Below are 23877 nucleotides of genomic sequence, written 5' to 3' on the forward strand. Positions count from 1 at the left end.
AACTTTTCCAAGCTCTGCTATTGTAGATGCTTTGCTGAAATTCTGGATGCAACTAATTTGGAAAAGCAACCATTAGACAGCACAAATAGATCTCTGCCTGTAAGAGCCCTATGTTTCTTTTACTTTGTGACTGTATTCCTGGTTTTAATCCTGAAGACAGAAAATGATACAAATATTTTTTCTGGTCCATTTGTTTTGTGATCCAACTGAGGCACATGGAAACTGCCACACTTCCTGTGGAAGGTCTTCCTTTATTTTTAGTACCATTCAAATAGCCTATCACAAGAGGTGTACCTCATGTAATAATACTGTTTGCTACAGAAACATGATTCACTATTGGGAAGGTGCTTGATACCAAGTCAGATCAATGGTCCACCTAGCTCAGTGTTGTTTAGATGTACAGGCAAGCATTTTTTAGATCAGAGCATCTCCCAACCCTATCTATAGAGATGCCAAAAATATTGAACTTTTTGTATGTAAAACATGTGCTAAACCACTGAACTACAGCCTCTCCAGCCAGTTAAGCACTTTCAAGTCTATTTCAATGGGAGAGATTTAAACATGTGCTTTGCAGCCCAATCCTAATGTAGTGCTAGGCAGGCCTCATTGATTCAACAGAGCTTGGAAAAGTTACTTTTTTGAACTACAACTCCCATCAGCCCCAGCCAGCATGGCCACTGGATTGGGCTGATGGGAGTTGTAGTTCAAAAAAGTAAATTTTCCAAGCTCTGGATTTCAATGGCTTCAAACATGCTTATCTCTGCAATGGATTGTGTTGTAACTCTCCCATTGAAAGCATATTAATGGAACCTCAAAACAGCACTACATTTTTTTTAAAAAGCGGTGATAATCTGAATTCCATGAGATGGAACATTAGAGGTACCATTGCTTTCAGTGAATCAATATGTGGAGAACCTATGCTGTAATTGCTTAATCTAAACTTTAATTTCTTTGCAAACCAGCAAAAAAAATTACCCAAAAAAGCGTATTAAAATACTAATGATGATCACTTTAAGTGAACCAATAATTACATTTTTTCCTTTCCTTTGTAATCTACTTAATTGGATTCCCAGTTAAGCAGTTAGAATAGTGTGCTACTATTGCAGCTGAATGGTTTTTTTACCCCTATTTTTGCCACTGGACATACTTAATGAGCACTAAGCCTATTATCTTTACCACCCCACATAGTTTTTAAGCAAAGACTGAAAGAAGGGTTTTTTTAATGGGCCATAATGACCCATAGTTCTAGGTCTATATAACTTGCTTATTTGTAAAGGCAAATTGCCCATTCACCTTTATAAGATAGCGCTGACGTTCTGCAATTTTTTTAAAAAGGTAACTAGTCTCTAATAGTGTACTAAAATGGAACTACACAGGAATGCTGGGGAATGAGTCATCTTCAAGAACCAACAATGTAGCATCGTGATTATCATATCAGACTAACTTGGAGAAGACCCATATTTCAATTCTCCACTCAACCATATTTAAGTCTCCACTGTTGGAGGCAGCATGCTTCTGATTACCATTTGCTGGAAATTGCAGGAGGAGAGAGTGCTCTTGCGCTCAGGTCCTGCTTGTGGGCTTCCTATAGGCATCTGGTTGGCCATTCTGAGGACAGGATGCTGGACTGGATGGGCCACTGGCCTGATCCAGCAGGCTCATCTTATGTTCTTATGAGATCTTCAAAATGACTCAGGAAGTCCGCTTTTGACTTCCTGGTTCATTTTTTGAGTCTTCCTTGATGCTTGGATCGCTCTACATTGTTTTATACATTCCAGCAACGGAGATGGACGGTCTGCTTCATTTTGAAGGGACTTCCTGGTTCTGAAGCTTTTTTTTTTAATCTCTCCTGGTAGAGAAGTAATTGTTACCCAGAGAAAATAATTGAGAAATTCAGAATTTTAGTGTAATAGTGGCCAGGTAGTCAAGTGTCTACCTAAAGCAAATTGTAGCAATAAAGACAGGTGTTCATCCTCTTTCTAACTCAAGCTTAATGTCATGCAAAAAAAAGTTATGTTTCTGAGTATGTCATTATTGAAAGTTTACTGTTAATACAAATGAAGAGCCAGTGTAGCATAATGGTTAGAGTGCTGGTCTGGGACTTGGGACCCCAGGGTTCAAATCTCTGCTCAGTGATGAAGTTCACTGGGTGACCGGGGCCAGTCATTATCATTCAGCCTAACTTACCTCACAGGGTTGTAACCATAAAATCAGGAGAGTTTGTGATGTTTGTATGCCTCCTTGAGCTCCTCAGAGGAAAGGTGGGATATAAATTAAATAAATAAATATACTCATATGCAGTAAGGTTGGATATTGTGGTTGACACAGTGTGGGCTACATCAGCCCTGCAAGTAGCACAGCGCTTCTATCGTAATATTGCTGGAGAGGAGGCCTAAGAGAAAGGAGTATATGACAACCGTGCGGTGTAGTGTAGTGTTGTTATCTAGTCTCAGTGTGCTTGTTTTAACAAAGGGAAATGAAGTCAGAGAAGCTATTAAGTTGTTTGTAGCAGCAACTACCAGGGGAGGGAGGGAAACAGGGCCAACCCAAGACATTTTGCTGTCTGAGGCAAAGGGCATGATGGCATCCATCCATTCCAGGTATAGAAGCTGAACGGCTGGCAGCTGAATCTTACTTCACTGCTTGCACTCCTGTGGGAGAGATTGCTTTCCCACCCATGGTGTGGAGTGGAATAGGAAGATTCCTTGGGGGTGGGTTTTGCTGCTGGTATAAGTACTTAAATGGGTATAGTCATGCAAATCCTTTTTGCTCAACAAAGAAATAAAGAGGGGGCTGCTTGACCCATGCTGATACCATTGCTGCAGTTATTATGAGATATAAATGAATAACTGCAACCAATGCTCTTAGAATACACAATTTAATCTTGAATTGATCCAAACACAGACATCTGAAGCTTGGTCGCTGTAAATCTTCTCTCTTTTGACCTCTGCCCACCCCCACCCCACAACCGAAATACCATACCTGATCTTGCACTAAATGTAGTACTGCCAGTCTAAGATCAGTTGGTGAAAGACCAACAGCCGAGTCAGGCAGAGCCATAGTAATAGCTTCCCAGCAGTAACATCACTGCTATGCATTAGCAGCCAAATCCCTCTCTAGTTTGAATTGTAATTGAGCTAATCTACCATAGTGCATAGAAAGTGGCCCAAAGTGGGGAGAAAGCACGGTTGCAAATCAACACAACCACAAGTGTTTTCACCTCTACAATGGATTTCATTTCTCCCACTCAGGTTCCCATAAAAATGTCGTAACCTGTGAAAGCAGACATCAGTTTGGCACTAACAAATTCTTTTAAATGTTGCACTGATGATGACACTACAGTGCTTTCTATAACAGCTTAGACACTGAACATTTTTCAGCAGCCTCATACTGACATGATTCAAACGTCTGCTAGTTGTGTGACTTCTAGTTAGGGCCTAACCAGTCAAATCAATAGCAGTAGGCCAAACTGCAATGCTGGGCCACGTCTTGGCAGTGCAGAGTGGGCAAAAGAAAAAGCGTCAGTCCCAAGGCCAGTCTGGTAGTAACAATCCCAAAAAATGACCAGTAGTGACTGGCTAGTTCTACACTGTCTTAGTGGGGTGGGAAGTTGTTGTGTTGTAAAGCACTGGAGGAGAGAAGGGCACCTAATACAAATATGTCACTCTCTTCCCATCGGCTCTGTTGCACCAGGTACAGCTGCTATGCCTTCCTACCCCTAACCGGTCTTGTGCCTTCCTCTCTCAAGGACAAACCCACTTCCACCAGCATTCTGTGGGGAGTGCCTTTCTCACCATGTTTCAGTTAGTTCTTAAAATGCTATATACCACAGTTGGGGAACCTGTGGCCCTTCAGATATTGTTTGACTCTTATTTCACAACACCCGCAAACAGCACAGCAAATGACCAGAGATTATAGGATTTGTACTCCAACAACATCTGGAGGGCCACAGGCCATCCTGGTAATATGCCTAGGTCCTTTTCTCTCTCATAATCTACTGCCAAAAGGTTCAGCACTGGAAAACCAACGCAAGCCAGACAGAACTGACAGTGACATAATCCAATAGAAGGAAATACTCATTCAAGAAGGTCATGAGCTTGACATTTGCTCTAAACACATATCTTTAAAAGACTATCCTGTAAGGCTGAAATACTACACCAGTTTTCCAAAGCTCCTACTTAATCCCATGATGTTCCAGATATCTCTGATATCTTTTTATTGGATCAGAGAAGCATTTTGTGAAGTGTAACAATGATCAAACCTTATAAGATTCTTGATTTGCTAATACAGTATTAGACAAAAAAAAATTTAAAGCTTCCTCAAAATTTCAACTGGACTTAGCCTGAGGAGAGCCTTCCAAATTCTCCACAAATTTAATTTCAGGCAAATTCAGGAGCAACTCAACTTCAGATAAATTCTCATAACATTTGAAAACTCATAACACTGTTTCATTGGTTAATAAAAAGATTTTTTTATATTCTCTGTTGCTTGTTCTGCCAGACAAAGGGCAAATATCTCCATTACTCTCTTACACAGAATCTAAATCAAACATTTAAGATATTTCCTTACATAAAAACATATGAAGAGCCTGCTGGATCAGAGCAATGGGCCATCTAGTTCTCACAGTGGCCACCCAGATACCTATGGAAAACCTGCGGGGCTTGAGCACAATAGCATTCTCCTGCGGTTTTTAGCAACTGGTACTCAGAAGCATACTGCCTCCCACTGTGAAGGTAGAACATAGCCACTGGGGTTAGTGGCTAGCCACTGTACTCCATGAATTTGTCTAATCTTCTTTTAAAGCCATCCAAGTTGGTGGCCTTAATGACGTCTTCTTGGAGAATTTCATAGTTTAACTATGTGCTGTATAAATAAGTACTTCCTTTTGTCTGTCCTGAATCTTCTAACATTCAGCTTCATGAGATGTCTACGAGTTCTAGTGTTATGCAAGACAGAAATTTTTCTCTCCACTTTCTCCACACAATGCATAATTGTATACACTTTTGTCATGTCACCTCTTATTTGCCTTTTCTCAAAATAAAAAGCTCCCAATGCTGCAATCTTTCCTCATAGGGGAGTTGCTCTATCCCTTTGCTAATTTTGGTTGCCCTTTTCTGAACCTTTTCCACCTCTACAACATCCTTTTTGAGGCGAGGTGACCAGAAATATACACAGTACTCCAAGTGCAGTTGCACCATAGATTTGTATAGAACAGCATTATGATATCGGCAGTTTTGTTTTCAATTTGTTTCTTAATGATCCCTAGCATGGAATTTGCCTTTTTCACAGCTGCCACACACTGGGTCAACATCTTCATCAAGCTATCCATTATGACCCCAAGGTCTCTTTCCTGCTCAGGCACTGCCAGTTCAGACCCCATGAGCATATATGTGAAATTAAGATTATTTGCCCTGACGTGCATCACTTTACACTTGTTTACAGAAAAACTCATAACAGAATCCATGCTTGGGTGTGGATATCAAAATAAATGAGGACCTTTGCTGGATACAAGCTATTCTCGTTTTTGAGGGCTATCAACTCAATTCAGCACTGTTTCTAAGAAACAGCAATTGATTATAGTGGTGTACACTTGTCCCCTTGGAACTACAATAACTAATAGAAAGGGTGAAAGAGAATACAGGAATTTATTGCCAGCTTGTGTCCTAAATGGCTCTGTGGGCCAACTAAGAGCAGAGAGCTTACTGCTGATCTAAAATATAGATAATTGAAAAGTCTTTAGACGTGGTACTCTTGCTCATGGATGCTCCATAAAATGGATTGTGATGGGGGAACAGGGATGTTTAAGGATAAGACTTCCTAAAATAGATATCCTAGATTTATTTTTGCAACACAGATTGAAGGATACCAGTCCTAACCTTTTAGATTTTTTTTTACACTACAAAATGAAAGATACTGATACTGACCTTTTTTTCAATCAGTAGTTATTGTCAGTGCAATAACCTATTGAATGTCAAGGTATTTATATCTGACTAATGTTTGGTTGTTGGTGTTGCTATCTAAAAAGCATTTGTGATAGTACAGTCTAAAATAAGATGCAAAATCCATGGCTTTCTGATGGAAAGTGATTAGATTTGTAATAGCTCTTTCAAAAACAGGCATGACCATTTGAAAAAAAAAAAGACAAATAAACAATATTCATTGGTTACATAACTTGTTTTAAAAAATGTAACCACTCTGGACCAGTTCTCACAGTGACATTTTGTTCTCTACGGGCAGTCCCAGTTATCCTGATAGAAAACTAAAACAACAAAAGACAACTTAAACAACAAATGTTATAAAAATACACAATGTTGCATATTCAAATGTTACACTAATACAAATTACTAATAAATATAAACCCAGTATCAGTTCCTTCTTCCAATGCGCCCCCTGGCTCCCGCCCAGGACTCCATGTACCCACCCTGGCTCTGACCCAGGGCTCAACACAGCTCACCCCCACAATCTCACAACAAAAAGAGTTTCTGAAAACTGCTGACAGCATCTTAGTCTCTTACTCTAGGCTTGTTTTTATGGGCAGGCACCAAAGTGGATGGCGCTTCCTCAGGCTGATTCCTGCTGTGCTCCGTTCAGCAATCAGCTGCACTGCACACACCCAGTTCCAGGCTACAGCGGATTTAGTTTAGTGAGTTTCCCAGGGGGTTCCAAATCTCAGTGTTTGTTGAGTTTGTACATTACGTTGTCCGTGCTAGCATTTCTCAAACGTTTCCCCCATGGACAACTTGAAGATGGCTGAGGGTCTTGGTGGAGCAGTTAATGGTTTTTCTGCCAGTATTAGCAATTGTAATGTGCTATGCTATATGCTATATGATTTCTAATTGTATTTTATTGCTTCTTTTATTTCTTATACACCGTATTACATAAGCATTCATATAGTAATACAATATTTGAAAGGAAAGAGGAAATAAAAGCACAATTAAAAATCAATATGAACATTTAATGTGATGGATGGGCCATCTCCAGTCTTCAACCACAAATCCACGGACATGCGGCAGACCACCTGAATGAAGCATGCGGACCACAATTTGGCAGAATTATTTGTAGAAATATTTCCATGCTGGGAACTCATAACATGGAGCTATAATTCTCAAGTGAATGTCTTACTTGAGCTTTCAAATACCACATGTATTATTTTGCCTTTGAAGATTGGTGAAAATGTATTGCACAAATTCACACCCCAATCTGAGTACATTGGAAAAGATAGAGCAGAGGGGGAAATATTATTAGGGTAACTTTAATGCATCGGTGACAGAGGCCTGGGCTTGCTGCTACAAGCAAAGCTTTCATTGAAGTTAAGAATAAGAAGATGATCTCAAAAGGCATAACAAACTGACATTTGGAAGGCTTGAAACAATATGGAAATTTGGCTTTAACTCAGAAGCTTCCAACCACCCCAAAGATAGAAAGCTGTCAAAATTTAAGATGACGATGCAATTCCACTTTACACCCTGCCTTGATTTAATTTCCCCTGCTTAGCATGGGATGCTGGCTGAAAACGTAATCTTAGCAAAAGCTACAATAAAAAAAAGGTGAGCTTCTCCTTATTCCCTGTGGAGCGGTACGCCTGCCTGTCAGTCACTGTGACATCTGCTGTGCTAATAGCAAGTACCTCCTCAGTTGATGCACTTGATAGTGAGCAGCCCAGGAAAAAGACAGCTACAGCAGGATGCTTGAAAAAGTGCAAGACACAAAATCCCTGAAGCTGCCAGCATGGTTGATATTTTGTGCTGGCAGACACAGAGGTTGTGATGAGATAACCTTCTGTCATCTCTGTGGTTCTCAGCAATGATTTTAACTCTCCCAGTGACGAAAGTGTGTTCTAGAAAGAGGGCATAAAGGATTTGGGGAGGAAGCAAATGCTGGACCCAATCCAGACCAGCTCCTCACCATATTTATTCCAGAAGGGTAACATCTGATGTTGAACTCTTGCATCTCTATTTCCGTTACTCCAGCTCAATAAGTTTTTCTTGCATGATTGTCTGATCATTTGCAAAATTCATCAATACACTCGTATACCATTTTTCTCCATCACTATAGTTCATATTGAATGAAATAAGCTAAAGTTGAACCATGAAAGATGCCTCTGATTACTTCTTTCTAGGAATCTTTTCAAACCTTCGATCTGAATTTATCCACAGAAGACGGACTTCTAAACTATCTAGTTTGTTTCCAATGTGGAACTCAAGCATTTGCAATTCTCCATTGTTTGATTTTTATTTCTGAATGTTTAACAACATTCAGAGCATTGACCATGCGCAATTTGCGGCAGCTTTCAGTTCCTTCAGTTCATTTGCACCTTTTTCCCACCCTGCATTTATGATACATTTATGACGAGGAAAGGTGGCAGCATTTGGGGCTTTTTAGTTTAGAGAAAAGGCGGGTCAGAGGAGACATGATAGAAGTGTATAAAATTATGCATGGCATTGAGAAAGTGGATAGAGAAAAGTTCTTCTCCCTCTCTCATAATACTAGAACTCATGGACATTCAAAGAAGCTGAATGTTGGAAGATTCAGGACAGACAAAAGGAAGTACTTCTTTACTCAGCGCATAGTTAAACTATGGAATTTGCTCCCACAAGATGCAGTAATGGCCACCAGCTTGGACGGCTTTAAAAGAAGATTAGACAAATTCATGGAGGACAGGGCTATCAATGGCTACTAGCCATGATGGCTGTGCTCTGCCACCCTAGTCAGAGGCAGCATGCTTCTGAAAACCAGTTGCCGGAAGCCTCAGGAGGGGAGAGTGTTCTTGCACTCGGGTCCTGCTTGCGGGCTTCCCCCAGGCACCTGGTTGGCCACTGTGAGAACAGGATGCTGGACTAGATGGGCCACTGGCCTGATCCAGCAGGCTCTTCTTATGTTCTTATGTTCTTAAAGCCTCTCTCCCCAAATGTGATGAGTCATCCCCCCTCCCAAGGATGTCATCCTGCTGTGGCTGTGGAATGTCTGGAGCTGCACCAGCATAGAGATTCACCTATTTTCCACAAGACTTCTTTTTTAATACAAAACTGAAATTATCCCAGTGGTGGCAACAATGATACTGTCTTTCACTCAAATGCAAAAAGAAAGGAGTAAATCATATTAAAATTCAAAAAGCCTTACTTACGAATACATAGAATTGGGATCAAAGTTGACATATGAATGGTCAAGGATTCTCCACATTCTTTGATTTCTTTTATATAGCATTACAAAAAAAATCTGCTAGTTATCAACACTGTTTCTCTTCTCATTTTTTAAAATTTTGGATTGCAAAATCTACAGATATTCTGGGAAAGATTGCAACATAGCTGTTCCAGTATTCAGATTGCAACATCAAGAGAGACAGCTGTTGTGGAATGATAAATTTCATTAATATAAACATCACAAAGAACAGAATTAAATTGGAATATATTTGCTTTGTATAGTGCAATCTTACGCAAGTCCCATTGTTCAATTGAAGCTACTTCCAGGTATCTACAGTGTAAGTATGTAAAGGATTGCAGCCTAATCCTATACACACTTACTTAGGAATAAGCTCCATTGAACTCAGTGGGACTTACTTCTGAGCAAACATGAATCAGATGGCCTATCAGTAGTCTCAGTCAGTACTCAAGCTGGGAAAGTTATGGAAAGCCAGTTTGTATTGTGAACAGCCCCATAATCTGCACCGTGGCTCCTGGTTTATGCATTCTGGCTCAACCTGTGGACCATCTGCTGCGCCTTGTGGCTTCTTCTGAAAAAGGTCAGGGGTGGGGCCAATGTTTAATTAGGGTTTTAAAAAATCCTAATCAGACATATGGGTGGGAGGGGAACAGGAGAAGGAGACATCTTTCCCCCACCCCTTCTCAAACGAAAAGGGGTCAGTTTGTGTTGGGTACTGAAATCCAGCCACAGTTCTTGAGTGTAGTGTCTCCAAGAGAGAATAGGATCATCTCATTTTCTGTAAAACTCTGTAGAACTCCATACAAGGGAGCTGTCTCAAAAGTGGCAGAAAGGAACTTCTTCCAAGCCCCAAGAGCCATTTTAACAGACCATGAGGGAGAGGCTAGGTTATCTAACTTTTTTTTTCCTGGCAAGGCTCCTGTGCTTGTAGCAGTTGCACAACACACAGGCATTTTTCAGGCAAGGCTTTTCCTGGCATAGATATAGGTGGTGGGAAAGCTTCACCTGATACGTTTATGTTGTCATGCAGCTGTCATAGCCACAGAAATGCAGTCAGTTAAAAAAAATGGAAGCAAAAAGAAAAAAAAGTGAAGCCTCTCCATCAGAAGTGGGAAACCTTTTTCAGCCCAAGAGTCACATTCCCTTCTGGGGAACCTGCCAGGGGCCACAAGCCAGTGAGGGCGCCAGAGGCAAAAGTGGGCAGAGCAACAAATGCAAAATTTTTACCTTTGTAGAGTAGGCTCATTTTTACACACACATTTCTCTATCTGCTATCCAGGGAAGCAAGCAACAACATCAGGGCTCAAGGACATATTCCACCCATGCAAAATCACTAAGAGGGGTCCTGACAAGAAGGGAGTGGCTGCAGGTGGGTACAGTGTGGGGAGAGTCCTGAAGCCTGACAGAGAGGCTTGAAAGGCTGCATTTAGCCCCTAGGCCTAAGGTTTCACAACCCTGTTCTAAATTATGCTCAGAGTGGAACAAACATTCAAAGATATGAAATGCCTGTGTCTGGCATATTCATAGGCAACATGTTTGAACGAATCAACACAGTTTGGAATCTCTTTACCCTTGAAGAAGGTGGTATGCCAGAAGATTATGGCATCATTTAGAGGCTTTGGCTGCAATCCTAACTGTACTTACCTGGGAGTAAGCGTCAATGAATTCAATAGGACTTACTGCTGACATGGTTGGGAGTGCCGTGCTAGTAGGGATGGAAGGATCTGTCAATTTTGATTCTCTCTTTTTCTCATTTTTCCAGTCAAATTCAGTTCACATTTCTACAGTAATGTGCATTTTTTTAAAAAGTCTTCATGAAAATTCTTCAGCTCTTTAGTGTGAATTTCTCCTAATAAACACATTTTTGTATGTAGTTTTGACTAATATACACATTGTTGCAAGCAGTTTCTCCTAATATAATGCATTTTGTATATTATCTTCACTAATATATTCATTTTTGTGCACATTTTCCTGATATAGGCATTATTTGGTTGGAGAACTACTTCACAAATTGTGGATAAGTGCAAATTTGGAAGGATGGCTGTGTTTTGTTTCTCATATTGTTTCAGAAAGTTCAAATTTGATAGATTAGGCTTTAGATGCAAACTGAATCAGATTTCTCCCCCAACCCTCTTAGCCTCTTTTCTTTCTTTTTTGGCTTCTTCAAATCTCCTTAGTTTCAATCTCCTTCCTTTTCCTGACAGGAAAAAAAATGCTAACCCTAACAAAGACTTCAGAAGTGGTCTGCCCCCCAGGTGTCTGGCCAGACATAGCTTATATATAGTCCCCCTTTTCCCTCCAAGGAGATGGTGCTTATCTATGCACTTTCAAGATGATCATGACAAGCATCGATCCAGGAGCACTGACACCCTATTTTGTTCTTCAAGATGAAGCTTGTCCTGTTTACATTGATCCATGAAAAGTAAAGCCAAAGGTGACACTTTTTAAAGATGGATTTTTAAATATATATATATAAAATTGTTAATAAAATAACAAATAGCATCAACAAACATTTGTCAAACAATTACACAATTCAGTTATCAATATTTCTTAGTTACATTCCAATGAATTATACAACAGTAAATCTGGAAATTTGAGTGTTCACCATAAAATCAAATATTTGGATATTTTCATTAATAACTCATCAATTCAATTGGATTCATCCTAAGTTAAAATCTTAATTGTGATGATTATGGATAATAATAACAACAACAATAATTTTATCTTAACAGTCCATTCTTTTGCAATTTTTTATTTTCCTGTCTGACCCCTGTTGAACTCATTGGACCTTACTGACTGAGTAGACATGCCTAATTCAATATATTTAATTCAGAGATGGCTAATTTGTGGCCCTGAAGATGTTGCTGAAATGTAACTCCCGGACAGCATGGCCACTGGCCAGGGATGGTGAGAGGAGTAGTTCAACAACATCCAGAGGGCCACAGGTTCCCCATCCCTCATTTTAACCGATTATAAACTCTGAACTTCCTGTTCAGTTACCATTAGTGTCCATTTTTCCCTCAGTCTCCTTTTAAAAGAAATTCACCTTTTTCTGCAAAGTCTTATGAATATATTAAATTCTCTTGGGTTGCCTTGGTTCCTTCTGGCCAGAAAGGCTGCTTTATCTCCCATATCATGCAGCGCATCTAGCTGGGTACTTTTAATGCAGCTCTTTATTAGGCATTCCACATCAGAATTTTCCCCAGCCACTTCATTAGCTTTCACGAAGAAAAGCAGTGAAAAGCTACACCAAGAAGGAAGGGGGGGGGCGATGACACACAAAATCACATAATGGCTCAGGTTAAGTAAGAGTGCTGGTCTTTTAAATAGAAGAGGACAACAAAAAGGGAAGAACGAGAGCCCTATTCCAAAAGATTAGAGAAATGAAAGGGAAATTTAAACCAAGGGTAGGGATGTTGAATAATCAACAGGGGAACACACTGACTGACCGAGATAAAATAAAAGGAAGATGGAAGCAATACATTGAAGAACTCCATAAAGGAGATGCAAGGATGACAGATTCATTCATGGAAGAACCGTATGATGAAGAACAAGAAATTTTAGAATGTGAGGAGAAAGCTGTTCTTAAAATACTTTGAAGAATCAAATCACCAGGAATAGATGGCATATACCAATAGAGTTGCTACAAGCCACTGAGAATGAATCTGTTGAAATTCTGACAAAAATTTGTAAACAAATATGGAAAAGAAAACAATAGCCCACAGATTGAAAGCATTCAATATACATCCCAATTCCAAAGAAATGGGATCCCAGGGAATGCAGTAATTATCAAACTATTGCCTTAATATCCCATGCAAGTAAAGTAATCCTCAAGATTCTACAACAAAGACTCTTACCATATATGGAGTGAAACATGCCAGATGTCCAAGCTGCATTTAGAAAGGAAAGAGGTACCAGAGATAATATCGCAAACATAGGTTGGATAATGGAATGGACCAAGGAATTTCAGAAGAAAATCACCCTTTGCTTTATAGATTACAGCATAATTGTGTAGATCATGACAAACTATGGAATGCTTTAAAAGAAATGGGGGTGCCACAGCATCTGATTGTCCTGATGCGCAACCTATACTCTCGACAAGAGACTACTGTAAGGACAGAATATGGAGAAACCAAATGGTTCCCAATCAGAAAGGGTGTGAAAATTGGAGGGAGCAATATCAATAATTTAAGATACGCAGACAATACCATACTGCTAGCAGAAACCAGTAATTATTTGAAACAAATGCTGATGAAAGTTAAAGAGGAAAGCACAAAAGCAGGACTGCAGCTGAACGTCAAAAAGACTAAAGTAATGACAACAGAAGATTTCTGTAACTTTAAAGTTGACAATGAGAACATTGAACTTGTCAAGGATTATCAATACCTCGGCACAGTCATTAACCAAAAGGGAGACAACAGTCAAGAAATCAGAAGAAGGCTAGGACTGGGGAGGGCAGCTATGAGAGAACTAGAAAAGATCTTCAAATGCAAAGATGTATCACTGCACTAAAGCCAGGATCATTCAGACCATGGTATTCCTGATCTCTGTGTATGGATGTGAAAGTTGGACAGTAAAAAAGTGGGTAAGAGAAAAATCAACTCATGTGAAATGTTATGTTGAAGGAGAGCTTTGCGCATACCATGGACTGCAATAAAGACAAATAATTGGGTGTTAGAACAAATTAAACCAGAACTATCACTAGAAGCTAAAATAATGAAACTGAGGTTATCATACTTTGGACACATAATGAGAGACATGATTCACTAGAAAAGACCATAACGCTGGGAAAAACAGAAGGGAGTAGAAAAAGAGGAAGACCAAACAAGAGATGGATTGATTCCATAAAGGAAGCCACAGACCTGAACTTACACGATCTGAACAGAGTGGTTTATAACAGATGCCTTTAGAGGCCACTGATTCATAGGGTCACCATAAGTCGCAATCGACTTGAAGGCATGTAACAACAAAATCTGGAGAAAAGAGTTTGGTATGTTTCTATTGGTCAAGGGCCCCACCTGCACTATACAATTAAAGCAGTATCATATCACTTTAAAAAGTCATGGCTTCTCCCAAAGAATCCTGAGAACTGTAGTTTGTTACGGACTCTAGGAGTTGTTAGGAGACCCCTATTCCCTCACATGGGCTACAGTTCCCATAGTTCCCTAGGAAGTTGGATTGACTTTAAAATCAAGAGGCCAGATTTACGTATAAGCTAAACAAGCTATAGCTTAAGGCCTCACATTACAAGGGGCCTCGCATTAGAAAGAAAGAAAAAGTTTACAATATTGCCACCAGCAATTGTTTGTGTTATGTGTTTGACAAACTCCTAAATAAAGAATGTGCACACATACAACTTGTCTTTTTAATACCTATATTACAGGACCATCAAATTATGTTTAATTGTACAGCCCGTATTTTGCATTTAATTTTTTTATTTGTTGAAGAGGGAAGGGTCTCACTCATGTTATAGCTTAGAGCCACAACAAGTTTAAATCTCTGTGTGAGGGGAATTGGAGTTTACTAATACCTGTCAGCAGCCTTAGCAAGCTACAGTCCCCAGAATTCATTGGGGGAAGCCATGACTGTTTAAAGTAGTATGATACTGCTTTAGATGTATAGTGCAGATGGGGCCATTTAATAAAGATGTCCACAGGAAGAATATAGGGGCAGTGCTAGTACATGATGAACAGTACTACCGGAGCATTATGAGTGGTGCCTAACCTGTTAGAAGATAAAGGAACAGCATGTTCATTCAGCCACATGAATATTGTTACACACTCTCCATTTTTCCAAGTGGGGTGGTAATCCAGGTGTCGGGATTCCTTTAGAAGGAGGTCATTGAAGGCATAATGGCATTTTGTTATATTTTCGGTCATGTACAAATTTACAGGTTGAGTATAGATGGAGGCACAGTTTAAACCAATAGACAACCAAAGTCCACTGCTTCCACATCAGACCATAAGATGCTTGCAGGGCCCAAACTCTATTATTTTTCTTTGTGTCAATGAAACAGCAGCCTCTCCTCACCCAGACATCTAGATCATGTCATCATTAGCTGAGGAAATACCCCTTTTCAGGTATATCCTAGCCATTTCAAGGCCATCTGTTGAGAGCAATCAGCCAACAAAAGAGAAGTAGTTGGCAACCTTGCTAGAACTATTAAGCTAATCTGCAGGTGCATAAACCCTCTCCTGTCCAAACCCTCAATCATACAACAATTTTGTTTTAAAAGGGGGGGATCTTCTCTAATTAAAGCATTCTAGTGATACCATCTCATTTCAAAGAGCTGCTTTCTCTCCAGATTCCTAGCTACTTCTCACATGCAGCCAGAGATATATCAATCAATCAATCAATCAATCAATTAATAATGAAGCAAATGGCCATATTTGAAGCATAAGGGATCCTGAGAAGAAAAAGGGAGGCGGATAAGAACTTGCAGCTGTAATCTTGATTTTCACAGAAGCAGCTCCCACCTTCCCCACCCCCCAAATGGATATCAAATCACTTTTATCTTTTGGGCTGATATGAAGCATGGGATTCTTGGCAAATCACAGTTTCATGATGGATGAAAACGCAAACAAAAATCAATGCCTTAGCTGTTGAAAGAACACATTTTCCTCCAGCAATCAAATGATTTGATATTGGCTGGCAGCCTGATTCTCATTAGGACATGCATCCCAGTTCATGGAAGCTTTCTCTGCACACAAAATATAGTTATGAAGGTAAAACCTTGGAGAAGCCCAACAGAATTTCCAACCTACTAACTCTCAAGTTATTATTTGATTATCATTTTATAAAGCTGTATTTCATGTTAAGACAGAAAAGTGGTCATTTTGACATCAGCCATATCCTCTGAAGTGAATTCGGGTTTGAAATTGAATTGCCTTGTGGAAAGAAAAAATATGCAACTTAATCAAGTCATTCTTTTTTGAGTGGAGTCTTCACTGTTAAGGCCAGTTATTTTCACTTACCTAGGACTTACTTGAGTAAACATAGTTAGGACTGCAGCCTTAGTCTAATATTCTTAAATATTGTTCTTTCTCCTGGCTATTCAAATGCAACCTGTTTAGCCATCCATTGTTTGCATGTATACTTCTCTGGCTCAGGAATGGAGATCTCCAGATACTGTTGGACTCCAACTCCCATTAGCCCGTCTTTATGGTCAATAGTCAGGAGTGATGGGAGTTATAATCCAAACCATCTGGAGGGCTACAGGTTCCTCATTCCTGCTCTAGCCTAATCCAATAGCCCTGTAAAAGAAGCCAACATCTCTCTGATATGCTGTTTGGAACGTGAAACTGGAGGCTGTATTTAGACTCTCTCACCTCTGCTTCTCCTTTCCTAGCAGACAGCTGATTGGCAGGATTCCAGCTTTTTAAATAAGGGTCCAGCAGGCACATGTATGGAGTGGAGCCATATACTTTGGAAATACTGAGGTAAGGAGAACTCACAGCTCTAATTTCTTGACAATCTTTTTTATCTAAACTGCTACAAGTTCTTCATATTCAGAGTTGTATATCCTTTGAGCTCTTTTAAGGATGAGCCAGCATTTATGCCATCTTGCTTTGGCATAGTGAAGTCACAATAGAATGCACATCAGTCAAGTTGCCCCAAAGGTTTTCTGTATCTTAGTTGCCATGAGGCATCATCGTACTGCATCTATATCAATGAAAAGTTTGTTGCTGGGAAAATAATTTGCAATACAGAAGACTTGAAACCACAACTCTCACAATGCCTTACAGTGCTGCCTTTTTGAAATGTATTTAAATTATGACCCAGACCAAGCTGAATTTTTTGAAATTGAAAATACCATTGGAAATTAATGTTTTTCTTTAGAAAAACAATGTCTTTCCTTTCAGGAATTTTCTTACCATCCCTATAAATCAGCGGCATGCCATCCATGACCATCTCACTACAGACATTTTCTCAAAGGATAAATCTTGAAAGCTGAGTGTGGGTGTGGAAAGGTTGCCTTGTTCTGCCCAGCACTTTGCTACTGAAACAAATATTTAAGCTGTCTATATTTAGTGAATAATTCTCCTGCTGCTTTGAATATTGTGTCCTTCTTCTTTTTCCACAATGGCACTTTATCATTTTGCTCACGACAGCAGTAGCCTTGACCCTAAGCCACCATGCATTCAGCCACAAGCACAGCAGCACACTTCAGAAACATGTTGACCTGTAAGCCCCATCACTGAATAGCATACTATTGTCAAGAGGAAAAATATTTTCCTACTGTAAAATTTGACACACACATGCACGCACGCGCCCACACACACTTCATCTGATGCATGTCATCACCCAGAACTGAAGTGGTACAAGCTACTTGTTCTTACAGTCTGTTTTGGTTACATTCTTGGCAAGTCACTCCAGTAACTACCAATTACATGAGGATCTTCTCTTCATTTCAACAGGATCTCAGCTCTTCCACCAGTGCCTTGTGACTTCAATTCATTATGTGCTCTCTGATCCCAGAATAGCTGTCCATCATTTTGCAACAGCTCAGAGTCTAGTGTGGGTCACTTGACATAAACACTAATGGAAGCTGTGTCACCAGCATTCCTGCCAAAAAGCCAAAAACAGAAAGCTGGAAGTAAACAAGGGCAGGCACAAGAACAAATAGCAGTTGCAAATAAATCATCTTTGTGAGCAGGATTCATTCTGATATTATCATAATGGATCCTCAGGTGAACCTATTTAATATCTTTAATTATACAAAGGCCTATGAAATGTAGCTAGATTTAGCCGGACCATTCCAGTTTTGGCTGTGAACCCTTACTTCCTGTGTGTGGTTTTAGAGTGCCAAACCACATTCATTCATACAGCTTGAGCTTCTGTTGTGACTCCACAAGATTGTAATTTTTTAAGGTTTTCCTGCCATTTCAGCCAAGTATTTGGCTTATGCTACACTAGTATTTTTGGAAACAATGACTGAGGTACTTCTGTAAAGGACAGGTGGCCTGGCAAAATGATCAGAAGCTATCCTGCAGATCTCATTTTATAGATCAAAAAGTAAGGAAGAAGGAAAGTGATTAAGTCTGCTGTATTTGACATGCTGCTCTGGTGACAAAAATAGAGTTGCCAACTGCTCCTTAGTCAAATGCCAAATGCTTCACATTCATTTGTGTGGGTGGGTGCTAGCTTATAAATTACATTACTCAGTTAATCCAGTAGAACAGGGGAAAGACAGACGTACAATAATGATTATAAAAACAATTGGGCATAAATCAAAGCTGGAAAAATAAGGTGGCCTTTTTTCTATTTTAAGTAAATAGTAGATTAAGAATGGGGTTCTTCCAATAAATCCACAGGAAATGTTTGGAATGATATCTATCTATACATACATTATATTCTGTCATCCATCCAACTTTTCAAAAGATGTTCACCTAAATCTGTCAGACCGTATCTCCCTATATGAACCTGCCCGGGCCCTGAGATTTTCAGGAGAGACCCTTCTCACGATCCCAACACCTTCACAAGTGCGACTGGTGGGGACACGAGATAGGGCCTTTTCGGTGGCTGCCCCTGCGCTCTGGAACTCCCTCCCTAGGGAGGCAAGAATGGCCTCCTCTGTGCAGTCTTTCCGCCGACAGCTAAAGACTTTTTTCTTCCGGCAGGCCTTTGGAACTGAATTTTAAGGGTAGTGACTGAAGAGGATGCTGTATGTTATTGTTTTGCCTGTATGCTCCTAAACTGGGTTGCAGTATTTTAAGAGTAATTGGTTTTAACATCTTAATAGTTTAATCCTGTTTTAATGCTGATTTTATATGTTTATATGTTTTATATTTTTATAGGTTCTTAATGATGTGTACTTGTTTTTATCTGGAAGCCGCCTTGAGTTCCAGTTTGGAAAAAGGGCGGGGTATAAATAAAGATAATAATAATAATAATAATAATAATAATAATAATAATAATAATAATAATAATAATAATAATAATAATAATAATAATAATAATAAATCAGATCTAACTACAATCAAGAATTCACATAACAGATTTTCCATCAATAAACATCAAGATATAGCTCCGTGACATTTAAGAGTTCCCCCTTTTTCACTCAACAAGAGAAAATTGACATAAGTGTTGAAAATTGATTGATTGAATTGATTGAAACTTTATTTTTACCCCGCCCTTTTTCCAAACTGGAACTCAGGGCGGCTTACAAATAGAACTACATGTAGTTAAAAACATAGAAAAACATACAATTAAAATACAATTAAACTATGCACAACCTTAAAACCTTAAAAGGCACTTAAAAATCTAAAAACAATTTAAAATAATACAAATAATAATATAAAACAATAAAACAAGCCTTATAAAGCCCAATCCTAAACACCTTCTATCCCAAAAGCCTGTCGGAATAAAAAAAGTCTTTACTTGGCGACGGAAGGATTGCAAGGAGGGGGCCATTCGTGCCTCCCTAGGAAGGGAGTTTTATGTAGTTTTATGTAGGGCTGTGCATCGGATTCAGATGAATCTCAAATCCAGAAGTGAAGTGGGATACCTCAGAGATATTTGTGTCTTGTCAGAAGCAGAGTGGGTCTCTGTGAGGTAGCACGAGTCAAAGAGTAATCCCTGAAGTACTTCATGGAACCTTGGAGATCCAGACAACAAAATAATGCTACACACAAGCATCTCCTGATAGTAAAAGCAATGTTTGAAGTCTGCCATAGCACCACAATATGCTCTGTTGTGACTGACAGGTCTAGCTTTTAATCAAATTTTACCAGTGCTCTCCTATCCCAGCACTTTGCAAGATCAAAACTAACAACATATTAATATTGGAGAGAATAGAGACTGAATATTGTGAAGATAAAGCCAAAAGCATTGAGTCAAATCCCTCTTTAATCATAGGCAAATAGTTATGAATAACCACTAGTAGTCCCAGATGCAGATACATGGTAAATTTCTATGCATTTCAAAAGAAATAGTCAGCTATTCCAGTGAGACTTGGATGAGTATGGCAGGGAAGCTGACAATGTGTATCCAGATGTGCACCTATATTGATGCATATACCATAAGTTCCTTCCATACACCTTTATAAACACTCTTACACTGAAGTTATAGGATTGTATTCAACATTCATCAATAGCATAACCCAGGGGGAATGCTATGGTTAAATAAATTTAAAACATTGCTTTGAAATTACTATTAGATGGCACCCCTATACTGATTAAATTTAGCCAAAGCAGGAGCCCACATAAATGCAAAATACAGTCATGGTCAAATAATAGTTTAACTATAGAAAAATGCACTAAGGCTGCAATCCTGTACACGTTTACCTGGGAGGAAGCCCCATTAAGTTCAGTGGGGCTTAGTTCTGAGGACAGATACGTAGGATTGTGCTGTGAGGCTACAATTCTACATATACTTCCACAATCCCTCAGAGTTAGCAACATTCAGGGGCATTGTATGTCATGTGGCAGGGGTGGAATTGGCAGCTGCCATAAAAATGGTGGAGAATTCTTGCAGAACATTCTGGAAAGCTGCCTCCTTTTTCTGGGGTGGTGGTGAGGAAAACAGAAAATCTCAAATTTTCTCAGAAAATTGTCTTCTGGGACATTTTGACTCAGCCCTGCTGTGTGCTTTATTCTCACTTTCTTCCTCAACTAATGGTTATTTTAATTTGAAAACTGTTGGCATCACTGAAAACTAAGGTCTACTATTTACTTACTAGCACTGGGAAATGATTGCAACTGAAATCAAAGGCAACAGCCCAACCCTGTTTTGAAACTGAAGCAAGATATCAGAGTTTGACTTTCAGTGAATACCAAATGGTTTATGTCTCTGTTTTATTAAGCAAAATATAATGTGCTTATTCTAAACTTTAGAATACCTGGTTATTACCATTTATTGTATGGTATGGGGGGGTGTTATGTGCCTTCAAGTCAATTACAACTTACGGCAACCCTATGAATCAGTGACCTCCAATAGCATCTGTTGTAAACCATCCTGTTCAGATATTGTAAGTTCAGGTCCGTGGCTTCGTTTATGGAGTCAATCCATCTTTTGTTCCTCTTTTTCTACTCCCTTCTGTTTTCCCAGCATTATTTTCTTTTCTAGTGAACCATGTCTTCTCATTATCATCCAAAGTATGATAACCTCAGTTTCATCATTTTAGCTTCTAGTGATAGTTCTGGTTTAATTTGTTCTAACACCCAGTTATGTGTCTTTTTCATGGTAGTCCATGCAAAAAGTAAGCTCTCCTCCAACACCACATTTCAAATGAGTTGATTTTTCTCTTATCTGCTTTTTTCACTGTCCAACTTTCACATCCGTACATTAGGGTTGCCAGGTCAGAAGCAACCAAAACCTGAGATTTGAGGGGTGGGCCCTAGTGATGTCACATGGCGGGCCCTAGTGATGTCATTAAGCATGATACATTAAGCATCAATCACAGTTACTTGGAGCATACAATTAAAAAAATCTGATTGGAAATTAAGATAGAAATCTTAGCTAAAAGATGGAGCCTGGGTAGGGAACATTTAATCCAGCCTACTTGCTTTCAGCAAGAAGGATTAAGTGCCTTCAGGCCAAGCCAGTCACCAGAAGGCCACTGTAGGAAGAAAGAAGCCTAGTGTTGTGGAGATGTTTGATGGGAGCTTTGGGGAGTAAAGATGGATGCTCCTGAAGGCTGCGATTCTAAAAACACTTACTAAGGGATTAAGCCCCATAGAACTCAACAAGACTGACTTCTAGTAGATATAGTTTGGATTGTGCTGTTGGTAAACCTTGACTAGGGTTCCTCTACAAGACATCCATATCCAAGCAGGGTTGGCAACCCCCTGCCTGGAATGCCCTGCCCTTATCTTTTAATATGGTTACTCCAAACTTCTTTACAGATTTGACCCTTCACTTCAGAAAGAGGTCTGAGAAATGAGTAAGAGTAAGAAGTATCTTTTAAAATTGTTCTTTTCAATTCACTCTTGAGTGCACATCATACCTAGGGCAGATCCACACCATTCATTTAAAGCACATTCAACACACATTTGAAGCACATGAATCCCACCACAGAATCATGGGAACTGCAGTTTGTTAAGAGTGGTGAGAACTATAACTGTGAGGGGGAAACAACACTTCCCAGGATTCTTTAGGGGACGTCATGCACTTTAAATGCGAGTTGGATGTGCTTTAAACGTATTGTGTGAATCCACTTAGTAAATTTTGCCTGCATGTAAATTGTTTTAATTAATTTTTCAAAATGGAAATGAGCTGTAAACTGTAGTGGGTGACCATGGGCTACTCACCATCTCTCAGCCTATCTGCCCTCACGATGAAAACAATGGAGAACCATGACCACCCCAAGGCATACTTAAAATGTAAAAGAAGTATTATAGAACCATAGTGTGAAATCAGATACTTATTGGGACACAGTATGACAAAATATTTATATAAGCATGACTATCAAATATGTTTATTATTTATACAACCTGTGAAGATATTTATAGTGCAATCCTATGTTTGTTTACTCAGAAGCAAGTCCCAATGTATTCAATGGGGCTTACTTAACCAGCGAAAACTGTACCCTGAAGTGATAAGGAACTTGTTCTTTTAACAAGCCTTTTAAGTTGAGACCTTATCCCAGTCTGTGTCTGTGTTAGAATTGCTTTTTAATATGTTTTTAAACCTTTTCTTTAAAAAAAATGTTTTTAAAGCTTTTAAAAATGTTTTTAAAGATGTTTTGTTTTAATATATTTTAAAGTCTGTTTTTATTATTTTTAAAGTGTTTTTAGTGCTTTTGTTTGCCGCCCTGAGCTCCTACTGGGAGGAAGGGTGGGATATAAATCAAATAATAAATAAATAAAATAAATAAATAAACTTCATTCACTCAACCCAAAATTCAGAATCATGCCACTTTAAGCTGTTTTGCAACTGTTTATACTTGTTTTATGGTTATTGGTTTTTAAAGTTATTTATTTCTTATTGTGAGCTGCCTTGGTTTGCAATCACCAACCCTACCTCACAGGGTGTTGGAAAGGACACACACACAGAGAAAGGTGTAAAAATACACCCCATATAATCCTAACCATGTCTACTCAAAAGTAAATCCTAATGGAGTATTGGATTAAATACTTTCATATTTCATAGCCCAGGATCTGACTCTTGCACAGAAGAGGGGAAAAAACTTTAAGCCATATTACTTACACACACTGCACAAAGCCTCCATTTTCTGATGTTGAAATTAAGCTTAGGCATGCCTGGATCAAGAAGTCACAACCTGGCTTCATTTATTGGCTACAATCCTGAAAGGGCGGGGTTAGAGCCAGAGCTTGAACAAGTTACTTTTTTAAACTACAACTCCCATCAGCCCCAGCCAGCATGGCCACTGGATTGGGCTGATGGGAGTTGTAGTTAGAGCTAAGAGCTGTTCTAAACATCTGTAAAATAGATTTAACAGTCGCGTGGTGGGGGCTGTTGATGTTTTGGTGTATATCTTGGGAACCAGACCACCTAGAAACTTTTTTTTTTAATTGAAGCTGAGAGTCTGGAGATTAAGGGGTGCTAGCCGGAGAGCTGGAGGGCCCCCCAAAAATCAGAGACTCCGGCTGAAAACCAGAGACCTGGTAACCCTACCGTACATGGAGATCAGGAATACCATGGTCTGAATAATCCTGACTTTAGTGTTCAGTGATACATCTTTGCATTTGAGGATCTTTTCTAGTTCTCTCATAGCTGCCCTCCCAGTCCAAGCCTTCTTCTGATTTCCATTTTGGT

The 23877-nt window shown here is 39.3% G+C and overlaps 1 long non-coding RNA gene across 1 annotated transcript in view; it reads right to left on the reverse strand.

Annotated features, from left to right (window-relative positions):
* LOC133385853 (uncharacterized) overlaps positions 1–23357 on the reverse strand; it is a 131481-nt gene extending 108124 nt beyond the window's left edge. Inside the window, exon 1 of the long non-coding RNA XR_009762977.1 lies at positions 23308–23357. This is a non-coding gene — a long non-coding RNA (uncharacterized LOC133385853). The remainder of the gene's footprint in view (positions 1–23307) is intronic.
* Between the last annotated feature and the right edge of the window lie 520 nt (positions 23358–23877).

The sequence above is a fragment of the Rhineura floridana genome, chromosome 5 (assembly GCF_030035675.1).
Source record: "Rhineura floridana isolate rRhiFlo1 chromosome 5, rRhiFlo1.hap2, whole genome shotgun sequence".
NCBI classification, from domain to species: domain Eukaryota; kingdom Metazoa; phylum Chordata; class Lepidosauria; order Squamata; family Rhineuridae; genus Rhineura; species Rhineura floridana.